Raw genomic sequence first — 15,030 nt, 5'->3', positions numbered from 1 at the left:
AGAGATCTAACAGAAAATTTGGCTTATTTTTTATTCTCTCTTATCAGGTATTTCTTAAGAACAAGAGGGTTCTACCATTTGATAGTATATTGGCGAATTTTTGGGCCGAGCTGGATTTGAACCAGCGTAGACATATTGTCAACGAATTTACAGTCCGTCCCCATTAACCACTCGGGCATCGACCCAATGCCTAATTAGACGTTCCATAATCAACTTCCTTTCGTCTACCAGGCGGACTTGACAAAGTTTGGAAGACAAAATGAAAAATGTTAGAGATGGAGAGCAAAAGTAATATGTGATGAGGAATAAAATTAAATCACTTTGAAAGTTTTAATTTTAATTTTTAAGTTTGACCAACAGCATGTTTATAATATAAAAAATATTTATAAAAATAAAAAATTTATAAATAAATGAAATATAATTAAACTGGTCATATTTGAGTTGAATGTTTTGACCTTAATTCAACCAATTTAATTTACGTATTGTATCGTGTTAACCCGTTACTTAAACGTATTGAAAAATCTTACTCAAACCTGCTAACTGAGTTATCGTATCGTGTCAAATTTTGTCATGTCTAACAAAAAGATAAAAATTGTTTTTAGTTTTAACTTATTTGTGTATTATACATTTTATTTTCATTTTTTCTGTAACAATAAAATATATTTCTTCCCTTATGATACATTTTAATTTCTTTTTTACCATAATCAATGTGTTGTTCTGTTTTTTTATCTGTTATGACATTATAATTTAAATTAGTCACTTTTTTATATGTTTATTATATTGCTATAATTTAATATATTTTTTTCAAAATCTTATATTTTAATAAATTTTAATAAACATATAAATAAAAGTACATTGTCTGTTAAGTATTCAACACACCTTTTTAAAGCTGAGGATCTTTGTTATAATCACTTGTAATCTACTGGGATGGACATGGTACGATGCTATTTTTTTTCTAAACAGTATACCGTACTAACTATAATTAGTACAAATTTTTTCCTACAAATACATACCAAATATAATTGGTACCCAATGGCGGCCCTAGGGTGGTGCCGTCGTACGAGACCTCCAATCTTATGGGGCATCCGATTGAGAAATTTCATTAATATTATATTACTAACTCAAAATTTGAAAGTATATTTGGCTATAATGTCAATTTAAGTATATAAAAAGGATCACAATTTTAGTTTTGAGGGATGCAACAATAGTCAAATTATAGAAAAAAGCACCAAAATGTCATCATAACGAAGAGTCCGTTGAGTGGAGTAAAATGTATTTGAAAATAATACTATAAAATTCGATAATGATAATGTTCAATCTTTTAAAAAAAATGTAATGAATGTGTTATCATTTTTTGATAGAATTTTGATTTGTGATCAAGTAGTGGACTCTTTCTGTCTTTAGTTGTAAGAAATTTTCTTAATTTTACAAGAAATGTATGATGCCTTGATTTAATTTTTCCACAAGGCCTCTAAAATCCCAGGGGCTTATTGGTACCAACATGTTTGGCTACCAATGAGTTTGATTGGTACAATTTGATAATGGTATATACCAACTTCCTTTAATTTTCTATTGTAAGATATAAAGACAAGCAAAGACATGTATCAAGTGATTCTGGCATTTAGTAAATGAATTTATTATGTTGTTCTTTAATTTACTAAATAATTCTATAGAAATAACATTAAAGTAACATTTTTTTTTAATTTAACTTGGTAGTAACTATTGACTAATTCGGCTAAATTATATATATATATATATATATATATATATATATATATATATATATATATATATATATATATATATCATGTTCTTAAAACTGTAAACACTAAACACAATTGACAATTGAAATATATGATTTTGCAAGTTCTAAAAACTTAATAATAGTTAACTTTTGAATACCACAGTAATACCGTACCAACAAATTCATTTTATATATATATATATATATATATATATATATATATATATATATATATATATATATATATATATATATATATATATATATATATATATAATGAATTTGTTGGTACGGTATTACTGTGGTATTCAAAAGTTGACTATTATTAAGTTTTCTGAACTTGCAAAATCATAACAACACCCCACTTTTTCTTATTTTCTTAACTAGGTGACTTTTAGTAAATCTTTTTAATCTGAAATCATTCTCGTTTCCCAAATGCTCGACAAACCGTTCTGACCGAAAATTATATTATTTCATGACTAGGTACATGCCTAATTGTGTTTTAAGCTGATTTAGATTTGGTAGGTTATATAAAGTGAAAACAAGCATATAAAATTTGTATCAATGTGTCAATCGGAAATTAAGTTCACAATAGCTTTTGTAAGGTTCTTTTATTATTTTTTAAGGTCCATTTACCTAATTATAATGAAAAGTATTCCAAATTGAATGCTATGTCCAACTTTAGGCTCTTCGTTGGTTGACTTTTGAATCTTATCAAGATCAATGTGGCTCCCACTAGCCCTTTGGAAATCAACTCCCTCTCTTGGAAGACTACCCTTTGAGTAACATACACTTTGTTCTCGGAAGGTTGTTAAACAAGTATCCAAAATGCTTGATGGGCTCTCCAACGAGATAACACATCTTTAATCAAAGTCCTAGATTGTCGAGCGCTTCACGACAAGCGTAAGCCTCATAATCGTAGACTTATATATATGGCAATGAGGATATAATCCCACTTCACATATCATAGAGTGTTTCAGGAACCTACTTAGTTGGCACAAGACCAAAGGACTTCTTGTAACACTATTCATGGTATAATCCACGAATTGTTAGCAAACACAGTGCAACTCATCTAGTACAAAATCATTGAACGATTTGTTTCTCTATCCAACTAACACTTCCTAGTGGTAGTGTTTTGGGCCGAGATAGATCATGAAACTCTTTCACGATCACTTAGATGATTGATAAAGTTTGGACTGAGATTCTCACTATGAGTGTCTTATCCTATTGCCCAATTGATTCTTAACTTCGCTATATGAGGGCTCTGAACACCTGAGAGGTTCCAGGATCACATTCATACGAAGTTGGTCTCACTATGTATCGTGGTTAATCTGAACGGTCCATTAGTGTGAACTAATTCCAACAGATACTCACATCACCTAGTGACGCATTCATCATCTATCTTGATAAACAAGATTTGCATTTATCATAAGACTCGAGGTCTAATGATATCCAAAATCTGATCCAACTGGATACTTGGTAATGCATTTCTCATTTATGTATCTAATACTATGATTCCACAAATACATTTCACCCAAACATTTAGATGAGTTTGAATAAGTACTTATTATGGTCAATCTGAACGATCCATTAGTTTAACTAACATCAACTTATATTCACAATAATACACCTTATTCAAATGTTTGAATCAATTTTGAGCTATTGCTACTATACCAGCTTCATAGATTTCATGACTTTCTTTTAACATGTTAGAATGCTCCACATTTAAATAAGTCAGAACTATCTCATGAATCATAGTATAAACAATTTCAATTATAATACCATAGTTAAACATTTTGAAAAAAGTTGTCTTTTGATCCTATGAATGTAGCAAGGGCTTGGCATTCATGATCAAATTATCTTCTCCATGTTTTAGTCTTCTTACTTCATTTTAGTGACTGCACATTCTTGCAAATGTCAACACTAATCCTTAGCAAAACACTCAAGGTTTAGAAGTAATGTTTTGATGGCATTATAAATCCATATACTTGATTGAACACCAAACATGGGAGAACTAGTTATATTTTGATCCAATGGAAAGTAGCACGGGCTCGTGATCCATGATCAAATTTAACTTCTTCATGTTCCAGTCCTTTCACCTTAAATATACATTTAGGCAAGTTTGATTTCTTAGTCCTTTGCTTGTTATGGAAACAAGCAGCTATCAGAACATGTCTTAGAATGAGCCTTCCTTTGTCCTAGGTATTAGGGCCTAGATTAGGTATACAAATCGCCTTTTAAACCATGGGCAATTGGATTTCTTCTTCTTGACACTTCTATTCATGATAGTAAAATATGTGAGTGTTTTGAAGTATGCGTTTCTATGTTTGGCCATGCTAGTTCCAAAAGGAAACCTCAACATGCTACATAACTCCTTAATGGACATTCCAAGTTGTTCATATCAAAATCAGAATGAACTGATCATATGTACATGTTAGCTAGCCGAATAACCATAGTCAACTCCTAACTCAAGGAAATACCATTTTACTTCAATATGTCAATTTACAACGTACATTTTATAAATGCTATTTCTAACAATTTAGAATGTAATGTTTGAAGTAACCTAGGAAGCGCTTTAACAAAGGCGTGATCTTTCCTTTCATTTATGAGAACTATTCCCAAACTACGAAATTGACAAGACTGATCATCCTCATAGCTAATCCTTTCAAAGGTTTTATAGCAGTAGATTTTAGTGTATAAGGTTTTCGACATCATTCAATGACAAATTCCATTTTAGTTTGTTTTACTTATCCTTAGAAAATAATCACCCTAAATTATTTTAGAAGGCTAGGATCCATATTTGGCTCCATGATGTGTAAAGGAAAGCCGTAAACACACCATAAAGTTATTTAGGTAGGCAAATCCCTTTGCCAATTTCGATCACTACGAAACTCCTAGATCTTTGAGATTCATTGATTATCAATGGCATGTTAATCTCGGATTATGTTCATCTCAAATTCAATGACGGGGTCGCCACGGATCACTGAACAGATGGTGAATCGACCATACAAAATCGCATGGTCCCCGGCTCAAGTTACGCTTGAGATTCGCGAGTTCCACATCATTCTCTACATATACTCTCAAATTGATGTGCCGGTTAAACACGCAAGCTCCATCAACAAGTTATAAAGAGAATGTGCAACTTTTATGGATAACATAAGATTCACATTAAATAGATTGAGAAATAACCTTGCAAAATTGTTGATGAGTTTTATACAAACAATCCTATGTGTGCATGCAGCCCTAGAGTTGGATCTATGTTATCACTATTAGTTATACAATATTATGAACACATAAAGAAACCTAGTATGCTTCTAGCAATTTCGAAAATCACAAAGAAGGATGAAATACATACCTCTTGTTGTTATATTGTAATAACAACTTGAATCTTGAATCTACTTGTCTTTGAAAGCAAGTACCACAAGTGTAGTACCTCTAATGGCTCACAAACACCAAGAGCAAATAGAGAGGCAAGAGAGAGAGAGGAGGTATGAAATTCGGCTCTAGGAACCCTAGGGATCAAGTCATGGACGAATTTCATATGCCAAAGGGTGTTTATATAGGTGCAAGGATTAGGGTTTCAGTCCTTATCCTTATCTGATTACTTGCCCACCAAGCAGTCCAAAGGATAACCCTAGAAACCTTATCTTGGACGAATTCTAAGGCCTTATCCCCTTGAATTTGTCCACCCTATCCCATAGGGCATCCATTGCCCTATTTTGCAATTATCACATAATTACAGTTAAGCCCCCTACTTTAGTTAACTTCTTTTAATCACAAAATTAATTATTCATTAATTCTTGACCAATGTTAACTAAATAAATATGATTTCTCCTTTAATATATTATTCATATAATATATTAATAAACCATAATAACCTCTTTCTCCATTATTTCTCCAGTTAAGTTGCTTTGGTGAAGGCAACCCAAAAGGACCATGCACAACCGGGTCAAGTACTTACCAAATATGGTTACAGGCTTAGACACTAATCCAACAGTCTCCCACTTGGATAAATCTAGTAATCATAAATGCAAGTACAGTCTGATTAGCAATTATAGCTCTCAAAGACTGTAAGGTCAAACCTTGAAATATGATGATGTTTGAAATAAATCTTTCAGCATCAGCGCATATCTCAGCATCAGCATCAACATTTCAGCAGCTCAGTGTATTTAGATTCATTCAGTGCATTGTAACAGATTTTGTATTTATCTTGTTTCCATAGTTAGCGTAAATTAGTTAGCTGGCATATCCCTGATTTATAGGGATTGTCTAGAATAGTGGTATATAATCTTTTGTATCAGTTTGTGAAAGTAACACCTTTCACAAAACCTAATAGCTGCTTTGTGCACACGATAATCTCTTTGTGAGATTATCTTTCTTAGTGAAAGTTTTTCTTTGTGAATCCTTATTTGTTCTTGTTCACTGTCATTGTTTGATAAATTGATTGATCTAAGGTCTTTTCAATTGGTATCAGAGCAGGTTTCTTTTATCAAACAAATGGCTTCATCTTCTTCTTCGTCAAACTCATCAAATCATCCTTCCGCTAAAATTCCTCCTTTTGATGAAACAAATTTTGCCATGTGGAAAATAAAGGCTCTATATGCTTTAGAGTCAGTAGATGAAGACATGTTGGACATCGTCGAAAAGGGTCCATTCGTCCCGATGTATCAGCCTCTGAAAAACAACGTTCCTGATGGTGCTATGAAGAAAACGCCTAGAGAAAACTGGACGGCAGATGACAAAAGAAAAAATGGTCTAGATGTTCATGCTCGTGCTGCAATCAGCTATGCTTTGCCATACAATATTTTCGGGCTGGTTCAAAATTGCATCTCAGCAAAAGAGATGATGGATACTCTGACTGTATCTTTTGAAGGCACTGAAGAAGTCAAGGCTACTCAAATAAATGATCTTAACAGAAGGTATGAACACTTTTTTGCAAAGAAAGGTGAAACTTTGACTCAAACCTTTAACAGGTTCAATACTCTTGTTAATGATCTGCGGAGATTAGATCAGTTGAAGCATAGAACTGTTCTAGTGCAGAAGTTTTTGGATTCTCTGGGTGCAGGTTGGGAGAACCATGTTGATGTGCTGAAAAATAGTGAGAAGATCAACACTATGGACTTACAAAGTCTCTATGGAAACCTTCGATACTATGAGGATTCCAAGCTTCAGAGAAAGGAGCTGATGAAGGATTCTCAGCTTGAATCATCTGTAGCTTTGTTCTCAAACAAAAAGCTGGTGTCAGATTCAGACACTGAAAGCCATTCAGACACTGATTCCTCTAAAACTGACACTGATGATCTTGAAAAGGTTGTGGCTAGTGCAGCTTTGATTGTAAAGACTTTTGAGAAATCAGGCCGAAACTTCTCAAAGTTTCAGAAGAAGATGGGTGGAAAGTTTTCAAAAATATCAGAAGCTGATAAAAAGCATGGTACTGATAAGAAAGGGAAAGCTCAGTGCTTTAACTATGGAAGCACTGATCATTTTGCAAAAGAATATAAACAAAGAACCCAAAGCTCGGATGAATACTGGAAGCAGAAGTACAACAAGCTGATTGAGAAACTGAAAGCAGAGAACTTGGAACATAAAGTTCTTGTTGCTGAAGAAGAAAATGGAAGAGTGATGAGGAGTCATCAGATGATGAAGTCAAGTGTCTGATGGTAAAGATAGAAGACACTGATGTTTCTGAAAAAGGCACAAGTACATTTGATGCTGATATGTCTGATGCAGTTGAAAACTCCAGGAAGCACAACTCTGACTCTCCTTCAATGTATCAGGGTCAGGAGCATCTTTGGTACTTAGATAGTGGTTGCTCAAGACATATGACAGGATCCAAGTCTCTCCTGGAAGACTATGTCAAGAAAACTGGTCCTGCAGTTACATACGGAGACAATGGAAAGGGGTTCACTAAAGGATATGGAAATATCAAGTGCAATAACATAGTTTTTCAAAACGTTTCATATGTAAAGGGTCTCAAACACAATCTAATCTCAATCAGTCAATTGTGTGATGCTGACTATGAAGTTCACTTTACAAAGGAAGGAAAAGTTGTCAACACTGACAAGAACATCGTACTTTCAGCAAGTAGAAAAGATGATATATATGTTCTTGATATGTTCTCATGTGACAAGGCGCTGATGCAATGCTTCTTTACAAAGTCTCAAACCAATCTCAGCTGGATTTGGCACAAAAGGTTTTCTCATCTGAACTTCAAGAATCTATCCAAAGTATCCAATCAAGATCTAGTTAGAGGTCTCCCAAAATTCAGCGTTGTTAAAGACAAGATGTGCTCAGCTTGTGAACAAGGAAAACAAACCAAGTCATCTTTCAAACCCAAGTCATGTTCCAGTATATCTGTTCCTCTTCATTTACTCCACATGGACTTGTTCGGACCTATTCCTGTCCGTTCTCTAGGTGGAAACAAGTATACCCTAGTGGTTGTGGATGAGTTCACTCGATTTACATGGGTGATTTTCCTAAAGAAGAAGAGTCATGCTGCACAAGAAATTATCTCACTGATTCGTAAAAATGAGACACTGACAGGTCTCAAAGTTAAGCAGCTAAGAAGTGATCATGGCACTGAGTTCCGGAATTCAACTCTTGAAGAATTTTGTGATCATAAAGGGATTGGGCAAAACTTCTCAATTCCTCGTACTCCTCAACAAAATGGAGTTGCTGAACAAAGAAATAGAATACTGATTGAGGCAGGAAGGACCTTAATGATTCATGATGGTCTTCCTATGTCGTTTTGGGCTGAAGCTGTCAATACAGCGTGCTTTACTCAGAATCGATCTCTAATTCACAGGATGCACAAGAAGACACCATATGAAATGCTGAAAGGTCGAAAGCCAGATGTATCCTTTTTTCACATGTTCGGATGTATTTGCTATATTCTTAATCAGTGTGACCCAAGATCAAAATTTGAACCTAAGGCTGACAAAGGTATTTTTGTTGGGTACTCATCTATTTCAAAGGCTTTCCGTGTTTTTCATATGAACAGGCAGTGCATTGAAGAATCCATTCATGTGAAGTTTGATGAGGAATCATATACTGATGAAAAAGTCACCCATTCTTCCTCTATCTTTCAAGAGCTTCTCTCTTGCCCATATGATGAAGTTCCTCATGCTGAAGATGAAGTTACTATTTCTGATTCTATCGTTTCAGTTCCAAGTTCCTTGAATCAAGATACTGCAACCAGATCATCAATTAATTCGTTAGGTGTTGATGAAACCCTTGAAGATGAAGATTCTCCTGCAACTGATAACTCATCAGTGTCAAATTCATTGGAATCAACATCAGTTTCTGAACATCGATATCACCCTGTTGATCAAATTATTGGGAACATTCATGATGGTGTCCGAACCAGATCTCGTGTATCTAATAATTTTTTCATGTATGTTAATTTCGTTTCAATGATCTTACCTGACAAGATACACTCAGCTCTTCAAGATGCTGACTGGATTAAAGCCATGCAAGAAGAACTGAATGAGTTTGAAAGGCACAAGGTTTGGACTCTTGTTCCAAGACTATCAGGAAAGACCATCACCGGAACTCGCTGGGTCTATCGCAACAAGGTTGATAAAGATGGAATCATTACTCGCAACAAGGCAAGGCTTGTCGCTCAAGGGTTTACTCAAATTGAATCCATCGACTACGGGGAAACCTTTGCTCCAGTTGCTCGCATTGAAGCAATCAGACTGTTTCTCGCATACGCATCCTACATGAATTTCATTGTTTATCAGATGGATGTGAAAACAACATTTCTTCATGGTGTGTTAGAAGAAGAAGTATTCCTTAATCAGCCCCCTGGCTTCGTTGACAAAGATCATCCGGATTATATGTACCGATTAGACAAAGCTGTTTATGGACTGAAGCAAGCACCCAGGGCTTGGTATGAGACGCTGACAACGTATCTTCTTGAAAATGGATACAGACGATGAGCAATCGACAATACTCTCTTCATAAAAAACAAAGGCTCAGACATGATTCTTGTTCAAATCTATGTCGATGACATCATTTTTGGTTCTCCAAATGAGAAACTGAGCAAGGAATTTGCAGAGATCATGTCTCAAAGGTTCGAAATGAGCATGATGGGGAAGATGACCTTTTTCTTAGGTCTTGAAGTTCAGCAACAAAGATCAGGTATTTCTATCTGCCAAAGTAAATATTTTTCTAACCTGCTAGTTAAGTATTCTCTCAGTGACTGCAAACCAGCCTCTATTCCAGTGTCCAAGACTGATAAGATGCACGCTGATCCAACTGGCACTGATGTCAATCACTCTCTGTATTGAGGAATGATTGGATCTCTTTTGTATCTCACGACAAGTCGTCCTGATATCATGTTTGGAACCATTCTCTGTGCTCGATTCCAAGCTAATCCCAAGGAATCTCATCTCATGGCCGTCAAACGTATTTTTCGATACTTGAAAGGGACTCAGAACTTAGCACTGTGGTATCCTCGCGACTCAACATTTGAACTTTTTGGATACACTGATTCAGACTATGCAGGATGCAACTTAGACAAAAAGAGTACGTCAGGTGGATGTCATTTCCTTGGAAATCTTCTCATCAGCTGGTCTAGCAAGAAGCAAACATCAGTAGCCATCTCGACTGCAGAAGCTGAATATGTTGTAGCTGGGAGATGTTGTGCTCAGCTCTTATGGATTCAAAATCAGCTTCTAGACTATGGGATCAAGTTCTCAAAGACTCCCATATATTGTGATAACACCAGTGCCATTCAAATCACACAAAACCCTGTTCAACACTCAAAGACGAAGCATATCGAAATCAGACATCACTTCATCAGAGATAATGTTGAGAAGGGCAAGGTTGTTCTTGAACATGTCAAGACTTCAGAACAATTAGCTGATATCTTCACCAAGACACTGGATTCTCAAACAACTGCTTACATTATTGGAGAACTTGGAATGATTACTTTGTAATCAATTTTGCTGATTAATTTTTGCTAATGTTTGGTATTGTCTTATAAGCTGATGTACATTGTGCTGATGATGACATGCTGGTGATATTTGCATACTGAGTACTTGGTTTGATCTCCTATCTTTCTCTCTTCTTCAACTCTTCTAAACTAAAGTCGAAAGATTCACTGTATTAAACCATACACTGATAACAGCTTGAAACTCTTTGCCGATGGTTAGATCAAAAACACCAAGATCTATCACAGGTAACTATCTCTTCTTATCAATCTTACACTGATTCCGTGATTCAGTGTGACAAAACACATGCTGATGAGAATCTAACAATCTTTGCCGATGGTTAGATCAAAACACCAAGATCTATCACATGCAACTATCTCTTCTTACCAATCTTACACTGATTCCGTGATTCAGTGTGACAAAACACACACTGATGAGAATTTAACAATCTTTGCCGATGGTTAGACCAAAACACCAAGGTTTATCACACGCAACAATCCTCTCTTTACCTTCTTCTCATTCAGTATCTAATGATTCAGTAAGATAAACCACTCACTGATAAAGACACGACACTCTGTGCCGATGGTTAGATAATACAACTAGTATCTATCACACGCACCAACCTACTTGCTAGCTTTAATCAAGCAAGTTGTACTTTGAATTGACGGAGACCCATCCTCAGCATGTAACTTTTGAGACACTGATCTCAGCGCTTCCGCAAACACTGATTGTTGTTTCATCTTCTGTCCAACAGCTCTTTTTCTGTACCCAACGGCTATTTTTTGATTTGACAGGTTGTTACCATACGCAGTTATTTTTGAAGAAGATAATCATTGCCTTTTAAAAGCCCGTTTAGTTCCATATTTAAACCTCTTTCCACCCCTATTTTAAACCTTCCTTCCACAATTTAAAGTTCGTTCGCTTATATTCAAAACCCTAGAATCCTAAAACTCCTTAATGGCGGCATCTCTATTCACTTTCTCCTCTACTTCACGAAGGGTAATCCCTGCCCCAAACTCTCCTCCTCTTCCAATATACATCAAAGCCACCAACGTTGTATTCAACCCTGATATTCTAGATGTTCATCGAGGTCTTGGACTCGATGATTTCGTTAATTTCTTAGCCTCCTGCCGCCTCCGATACGCCATCAGTGATATTCCATCAGAGTTCTTCCCTGAACAAGTTTGTGAGTTCTACTACACCACAACTGTCAATGATGAAAACAATGTCATCACCGGGACCATTGGCCGTGGAAGACACTCTGTCTTTATTACCGCTGAACTCCTCAGTGCTGCACTCAGGTTACCAATCTTTGAACCCTTCTCTAAACTTCCTCCTATTGAACGATGTCGACGTCTATTCGATCAACTGGGATATGATCACTCAAAGGCTGGTGCTCGATCAGCTCTTATTCTGCGTCAATGTATGACCCCAGGATGGAAATTCTTCACTGGTGCTCTGTGCAAATGTGTGGGTCATAAGTCTCGAAGTGGTGATCAACTGAGCACTTATGAGCAACAAGTCGTTTGCTCACTTCTTCTCAATAAAAGACTTGATTATGGGGGTTTATTCTTTGATCAACTTGTTCAACTTCTTCGTGCAAATGTACGTGCTGATCACGTTCCCTTTCCACACTGGATTGCTCTTGTGCTCGATAAATTCTTTGCTGCAGATTACTTCTCACACCCTGGAAATCCCATCCAATGCCCTCGCATGTCAATTCGAATGTATCAAGATGATCCATTGGATACTGACATCGGCATCTCTGATAGGATGAGAGAATGGATTGCAAATCCATACACTGTTCCTTCACTCACCGCTGATACTGATGAAGGAGCTAATGGTAACCATGCAGATCATGCCAGTCAAGAGGCTGAACCGCATGATGGTGGTAATTTCTCCCCTCAACTTTCTAATCATACAGTCTCTGCCACTGAGAAAGTTCACTCCGCTCAAGAGGAACCACTGATTCAGGGGGAGCAACCATTTCAGGGGGAGCATCCCTCCCAGGGGGAGAATCTACCCAAGGGGGACCAACCTTCTCAGGGGATGCAACCACACTCACAAGCAGCTCTAAGTACTTCATTCCTTCAAATTCCGGCCTCAGTATTTAATAAACTTCTGACACTGACTCGGGACATGAGTCAGCGTCTTCTACGCATTGAGGCTGATGTTCATCAGCTAAAGGAAGTTCTCTTGCATACTCCTTCCTCTAGCCCCCAAACTGATGATGCTCAAAAAGGGGGAGATACTGATACTGATGATAATGCTGATGATGATGATAATGTTGATGATGATCCAAAAGAGAGAGACACCGAACATGTTGACAACACCTTTGTTCAGACTGAATCACCAAAGCCGATGCATGAGTCTGACTCTACGGAGCCTAATAGTCCAGCAGCTACTGAAAAGCTTGTTGAAGATAGTGAGCATGATGATGAACAAGATGATGAATGTCAAATACTAGATATGAATTTCATTGATCCCTTTATTCCAGTCCAAGAAGAAGATTCAGATGATTTTGATAATGAATCTCAAAGGCCAGACATGAAATTCGTTGATCCCATTGTTGATTCCATTATTCCGGTCCAAGGAGAAGATTCAGACGTTGCTAGTGAAGATTCTCATCCGCTATCTCGCAAGCGCAAGGCAGCAGATACTGACTTGGCTCCTTCACACACTGATACTTTGTCTTGCAAGAAACCCAAGTCCATTGTCAGTATATCAAACTTGGCGGCTGAATGGAACATGTCTCCTGATCAAGTTAAACAAATTCTTGATGAAGCCAATCAAGCTCAACTTCTAAAGAACATTGCTCAAGCTGATGAATCACTCATTCAGCATAAACTTCAGGCCAAAGGATCTTTTGAAGCTCAGATGCAGAAATTCTTGGAATTTCAGTCCAAATCTCAATCTTCTCAGCCTCCTCCTAGCAGCAGTAAGCCTAAGACTGATAGTGTTCTAGACAGGATTGATCGAAAGAGGTTTGAAGATGTTCTTAGACGACGAGTGTGTAGTGATAAAATCATCAAAGTTAAAGCTTCCAAACCACGCAATGAGAAAATTCTTACGTTGCTGATTACTCGTCAAGGTCCACAACATTCATACACTGAAGTTGTCAAGAGGGATGAGCTGATCAAATATGGATATTCTGAATGGATGGAATTACTTGAATTAGCATCCAAGCAAACCTCAACTCACTCCTCTGAACTGACATGTGCTCTTCATCTGCTGATCAAGAAAGTTCAGCGTTTGGATCTTGTTCCTAAAGAACGACCACAACATCAAGGCCAAAGTTCATCTGTTCCTAGTATTCGAAGAACCAGATTTCAAGTTGACAGTGAATATGTGTTGGTTCTAAACTTTGGTGCTAGTGGAATAAAAAACTCTCTTCCTATCGGTGTTGATCCAGTTCAACATAAATTTATCTCAGTTCCTGAACACGGGATGTTCTATCTCGACAAAAACAGAAAAATGTGTTTTCAGCGAACTGCTGAGATTCCAAGGGCTCCAACCACTCATCTTGTTGGATTAAGGCAAACGTGCATGAGTCATCAAGATCTCTCCGGATAGTTTCACATCCTTATTACTATGGAGCTGCTGAATAGAAGACAGGAGTTGCTGGATAGTCCTTACTGGCCAGTAAAAATAGAAGCTGAAGCTGAGTATGAAGAGTTCTTGTCCAGAGGTGTTCTAATTTAGTTGGTTTTGAACATCATCATATTGGGGGATATTGTAAGGTCAAACCTTGAAATATGATGATGTTTGAAATAAATCTTTCAGCATCAGTGCATATCTCAGCATCAGCATCAGCATTTCAGCAGCTCCGTGTATTTAGATTCATTCAGTGCATTGTAACATATTTTGTATTTATCTTGTTTCCATAGTTAGCGTAAATTAGTTAGCTGGCATATCCCTGATTTATAGGGATTGTCTAGAATAGTGGTATATAATCTTTTGTATCAGTTTGTGAAAGTAACACCTTTCACAAACCCTAATAGCCGCTTTGTGCACACGATAATCTCTTTGTGAGATTATCTTTCTTAGTGAAAGTTTTTCTTTGTGAATCCTTATTTGTTCTTGTTCACTGTCATTGTTTGATAAATTGATTGATCTAAGGTCTTTTCAAAGACGCTGTCGAACTCTGATCTTATCAGTAACCTATCCTTTAGATAAGGGATCATATATTCCTCCATTCTAGATATCGTATAGACGTGAGACATGGATTGAATTCATTCTCTCAGTCTATGTGTTGTTTCCCGATTTCCGATTTACGACGACTGACTAATTGAACAAATGAAACTAGCCCTAGCCCGACCGAGCATTTACATTTGTCATCATTAAATCATC

At 36.5% G+C, this 15,030-nt stretch overlaps 1 non-coding gene across 1 annotated transcript; it reads right to left on the bottom strand.

Annotated features, from left to right (window-relative positions):
* Positions 1-101: 101 nt before the first annotated feature.
* On the bottom strand, positions 102-185 carry TRNAY-GUA (transfer RNA tyrosine (anticodon GUA)). Its single transcript has one exon. It is a non-coding gene; the product is annotated as a tRNA-Tyr (tRNA).
* Positions 186-15,030: the final 14,845 nt, after the last annotated feature.

The sequence above is a fragment of the Lactuca sativa genome, chromosome 9, assembly GCF_002870075.4.
Source record: "Lactuca sativa cultivar Salinas chromosome 9, Lsat_Salinas_v11, whole genome shotgun sequence".
Classification (NCBI taxonomy): domain Eukaryota; kingdom Viridiplantae; phylum Streptophyta; class Magnoliopsida; order Asterales; family Asteraceae; genus Lactuca; species Lactuca sativa.
Note: the sequence above shows the minus strand (reverse complement) of the source record. Positions and strands in the feature narration are given on the sequence as shown.